The sequence below is a fragment of the Sorex araneus genome, chromosome 5, assembly GCF_027595985.1.
Source record: "Sorex araneus isolate mSorAra2 chromosome 5, mSorAra2.pri, whole genome shotgun sequence".
NCBI lineage: Eukaryota > Metazoa > Chordata > Mammalia > Eulipotyphla > Soricidae > Sorex > Sorex araneus.
Window position 1 is genome coordinate 50,556,607 of NC_073306.1, and position 5,570 is coordinate 50,562,176.

General features: G+C 42.9%; 1 non-coding gene across 1 annotated transcript; it reads right to left on the minus strand.

The window, feature by feature from the left end:
• Positions 1 to 5,220: 5,220 nt before the first annotated feature.
• On the minus strand, positions 5,221 to 5,327 carry LOC129405225 (U6 spliceosomal RNA). Its single transcript, XR_008630408.1, has one exon. It is a non-coding gene; the product is annotated as a U6 spliceosomal RNA (small nuclear RNA).
• Positions 5,328 to 5,570: the final 243 nt, after the last annotated feature.

The window sequence follows — 5,570 nt, forward strand, 5'->3', positions numbered from 1 at the left end:
CAGAGCGTCCAGCATTTTGGTCTGTTGTGCGGCTGGAGGTCTGAACAATCGGTTCTGTCTGGGCTCTGCCGTTGAACCGCCAGCACCTGCCTTTCTCTATTACGCCTAAAGCATTCCAGAGCTATTTACCCATGGCAAAGTGTTGTTCTAAAGCCAACCTGAGAGACTAGAATGAAAAGAAAAATCTGGAAAAGCTCCTCAAGGATACCTGGCCCAGGAGTTCTCACACCTTATCACCAGAAGCCTGTGGTTTCCCCGGGAGGAGCGGATAGTGAGAGGGAGGAGCCTGCTTGATAGAGTCCCCCATTCCTGCCAGCCAGCACAACCTCCCTGTGCCCAGATTCCTGGCTGCAGGAGGAGCCTGCCCCAGGATTTGGATTTGAGGGATTCCTCTGCTAAAGAAAAGGTTAGTTAGCCTCCAGATGTCTGTCTTATTTCCAACGAAGAGAAGAATCTGGAACGTTGACTTGCTATTTTATCCTTAAGGGTGAGAGCTTTGTTTTTCCTCAGCTGGGCCAAGTACTTTGACTGTGTCAGCAAAACCTTGGTTGTATTTCTCAGACACACAAACACATGAACAGATATATACATGCATACATATAGACACAAATATCCACACATGCACACATATATAGGCATATACATATTCTCTCTGTCTCTCTCTGTCATATACATATACAGGCTTATACATGTTCTCTCCGTCTCTCTTTGTTTCTCTTTCTCTCTCTCTGTCGTATGTGCATACATGCATTTCTGCAAGCATTGCCCTACGATTAGGTCTGCCCCCATTCCTAAGCGTGAAGAAGGAAGAACAAAGCAAATTCTGGGCCAGTTCCCAGGAAATTTCCCAGACCTAGGCTCAGCCTAAGCCCCACAGTCCTGCTTAAAGGACTTGAGGTAAAGAAGGAGATATGCTTCATATTGGAACAACTTTATTCTTTAGGGAATTGACATTATATATACCATTCTAGGTATTCATATTTATTTATAGTTTTGTTCTGTTTGTATAATATTTAAATGATTTCCTAATGTTTGTTGGTGCAAGCCTAAACTTTTTTTTTTAATAAAGAAATCTCTTTTAGAAGGAAAGGTAAAAGTGAATGAGAAGTATGTGTTCTTTTTCAAAGTCTCCTCACCTCTCATCTATGTAATTCTAGCCTTTGAGACAATAAGGTTTTTGTTGGTGGGAATGTAAACTGGTGCAGCCTGAACAGGGAACAGTAATTAAAGAAATTCCATGTAATAGAGCTCTTCCACTTCTGAGTAATTACACCTCCCCCCCAAATCACAGCATTATTTCAATAACAAATATTTGGAAACAACTTAAGTGCTAAACATGAGTGGATCAAGAAGCTGTGGTATGTATGCGCAGGGGACGGAGCAATAGTACAGCAGGTGGGGCTTTTGCCTTGCACTCACCAACCCAGATTCAATCCCTGGCACCCAAATGGTTCCCCGAGTATGGCCAAGAATATTCCTGAGGGCAGAGCCAGGAGTAACCCCTGAGCACTACCGGGTGTGACATAAATGAAAACAAAAAACGATATACTACTCAGTTTCTTTTTTTCTCTTTTTGGTAATGAAATCCTTCCTTTTGCAATTATAGGGATGGACTTAGTATTATACTCAGGGAGGTAAACCAGACAAGAATGATAAACCCCATATGATTTCACTCACATATGGTGAGAAGATTTTAAAAATTAATTTAAAAAATAGAGATTATCAGACTAATGTTAGTAGGGGTAGATCAATAAGATAAAAAGGGTGAATTTTATGATGAAAGAAGTGGACTTTTACTGGTGAATTTAATGTGGTATAATGTTGATTTTTGTTTGGGGGAGGGGGGCTATGCCCAGCATTGTTCAGGGCCCTCTCCTGGCTCTGTGCTCAGGGATTACTCCTTGCTTGCTCAGGGGACCATCTGGGGTGTTGGGGATAAATCAGGGTCAGCCGTGTGCAAGGCAAATGCCATGTCTGCTGTACTATCATTCTGGCTCCCAGATGTTGATTTATAATAATGCACACTTGAAAATTATGTAGTATTAGTAACATTACTTTGATTTTAAAATTTTAATTAGGGATAATTTAATGATATGATTTAAGAATAGTTACTTCACAAGTGAAGGAGAATCTGAGGTTTTGAGGCAGTGGTTGATTCCAGAAAGTGCCAAAAAACACAGACAGGGAAATGGGAAATAAGCCAGAGAAAAAAAAGGAAATGAGAGGGGAAGTAGGTACTATGGGAATGTGATCTTACAGTCACTAGCCTGGGCCACTGGGGCTCACTTCTCCTGTGAGAGAGAGAGAGAGAGAGAGAGAGAGAGAGAGAGAAATATGTATATATATATATATATATATATATATATATATATATATATATAGCATTCAGCCTCTCTTGCAGTGAGCACTTCGATAGCACACCCTGAGCTATCAAATATCAACCTGATGGGGAGAGGTTAGCCTTTGGGTGTCTGTGTTAGAGCTTCTGATTTATTCCCCTGCCAATGGCAAGAGCTAGGGGGATTGGCCCATTAACTTCTATCAGTACTGTGTAGACAGCCTTCACCATGGCCGGATATGGCCCAAAAGCCAAAGAAAAAATTACCTGGACGTCTTGGTCCCTGGCCCAGAGCTTGTGAAGTCCAGGTTATTTCCAGGGTGACAGGAGCATCTCTTGTACTTGGGAGGAGATTCTGAGGGGGCCTCTGGGAGGCTCCTGATTGGGGCTTATCATCTGGGAAAGCCAAGCCCTGAGAGAAGCTTGGAGTTTTTTTAGCCCTCCCTACTGATAACGAAGTTAATGATTGATGTGACCTAGGTGAGGTTGCCTCCATAAAATCCCAACAGTATGAAGTTGGGAGACCTTCCAGGTCAGCAGTACAAGAATGTGATCATATGGTCGGTATATGATGGTATGGAACGGGCACACCCAACTCCAAGGGAGTGGAAATTCCTGCCCTTGGGACCCCCCCTGGCCTCACCCGGTGTAAGGCTTCATCTACCTTTTCATCTCTACCCATCATCAGAACCACTAGGAAACTGGTAAGTGTGTTTCTCTAGGTCTATGAGCTGCTCTAACAAATTAATGAGGCCCAAAGAGGAGATGGTGGGAACTTCAGAATCTGTCCAAAACTCAAGTGAGACCCTGGGCTTGGCACGGGCATCTGAATCTGACTTTCCCAGGGAATCTGTAGCTCTCTCCTGGTAGTGTCAAAAGTGAGTAAACATGTAGGATATCCAATTGGGCCTGCAGAATTTCATGGTGGGTGAAGGGTGGGGGCAGAAGACCCACACATCTGTGATCAGAGTGCATGAGCGTCACAGTGTGAGCATAAAGGAGAGACGGGGAAATACTGGTACCTTCTGCAACAACCTGCAAACCCAAACTGGCTCTGTAGCTCTCCACTGGGAATGGTCTTCCTGCTTTCAACCACTCTCCCAGGGCTCCCTGCTCAGCACCTGGCATTGTGTTTGCACATTGTCACCCTTTGCGGCAACAGGGTAGGCTCAAGACCCAGACTGAACTGATCCAATGACTTTTTCTCTCTGGAACTCAGAAGTACTCTTCACCAGCAGGTTCTAAAACAGAACCTGCTATAGCCATACTTTCCATTTCCCAATTCAAGGAATAGGAAGCCCGTAGAGCAAAGGGGACAAAAAAAGGCTGCTCAGAAACGTTTTGAAGCAGAATTTTAAGTTTAGCTGGAATCACAAGGTGTGCACCGGCACATGTCCTCTGTTTGGGAGATGGTGATGCAACTGCTAGTGGGCAGAGGTTAGCCACTGTAGTGTATTTTGATACATTTTAACTTCTCAATATAAGGTGACTCATTCTTCAGATTTTATATATGTATAGACTTTTAAACTGGAGCGATACCACAGCGGGTAGGGCATTTGCCTTGCACGTGGCCGACCTGGGTTTGATTCCTCCCTCCCTCTCAGAGAGCCCAGCCGGCAAGCTACCAAGAGTATCCCGCCCGCACGGCAGAGCCTGGCAAGCTACCCATGGCATATTTGATATGCCAAAAACAGTAATAAGTCTCACAATGGAGATGTTACTGGTGCCCACTCGAGCAAATCTATGAACAACGGGATGACGGTGATACAGAGCTATAGACTTTCAAAAAAAAATAGTGAACAAATTTCTATAAGGAATTTCAAATGATGACCTTTCTGAAAGGAGGCTAAGGCTAGACTAATTGTGATTAAAGATAATGTGCTTCGTGTTGAAAGAAAAACATTCTTAGCAAGAAGGAATTAAAGGAATGGGGGCTCAAATTTAAATTGTTGAGCATGTGTCAAATGAGAATTAGTGAATATGTACTGTAAAGCATTCTTTTAATGGTGAAAACACTGGGCTATTAATGTCAGTCATTTCAGTGGGCATAAGAGAATTTTAGGTAGAAAGATCTAATTTAGCTTCTCAGAGACCTGGTTCCTATTTACAGACATATTATAAGATTTTCCATCCACCCCCAATACTTATAATCACAGTGCACACAGAACAGGATTTTCCCATTTTGCCTGGTTGAAGATTTAATTTTTAAGACAAAAATCTGTGGTTCTTTTAGGTTGTTATTTTTTAGGTCATTGAATAGACTGGCTAGATAAATATTCCTCTGGGAAACTTTTTCCATTGTTTAGGAGCTTACAAATACGTTGTTTGCTCACTTTTAATTCCTAGAAATTCTGTCTTGGGAGGAGCCAAAGTGTTAGAGAAGTGGGTAGGGTGCTTGCTTGCATATGGCTGCCACAGGTTCTATCCCTGGCACCCCATATAGTCCCCCGAGCCTTCCAGGATGGCTAGATATGGCCCCAAAACCAAAATAACAAAAAGTAGGCTGCTCAGATCGAAAAGGAGAAACCCAGGGCTGGAGCGATCGATAGCACAGCGGGTAGGGCGTTTGCAGTGCATGTGGCCGATCCTGCTTCGATTCCCGGCTTCCCATATGGTCCCCTGAGCACCGCCAGGAGTGATTCCTGAGTGCATGAACCAGAAGTAACTCCTGTGCATCACCAGATGTGACCCAAAAAGCCAAAAAACAAAACTGAAAAGGAGAAACCCAGGTTCTATTCCGTTCCTGAAGCTCAGCTGCATGCTCATCTCTCTCCCCCGCCGCACAGTTTTTTGTTTGGTTTGGTGCTGAAACCCAAGAACGAGCCAGGAATGAACCATGCAATGTAGTTTTGTTTTTGTTTTTTTTAGCTTTTTTTTTTTTTTTAAATATGGAACGCTTCACGAATTTGCGTATCATCCTTGCGCAGGGGCCATGCTAATCTTCTCTGTATCGTTCCAATTTTAGTATATGTGCTGCCGAAGCGAGCACTTTTTTTAGCTTTTAAATTTTATTTTCATAAATTTGTTCACAATAATTGTTTACATTCAATATTTCAACACCAATCCCACCACCATTATACCGTCCCACCACCATTATTTCAAATTTTCTCCTCACCACCCAAGCCTGCCCCATGGGCAGATGCTAAATAATTTATTTTGTATTGCTTGTTATGAATAGTATGAGATGTTGTGTGGTCACTTTCTCCTGGAATTCTAAAGTTTTTAAATATTT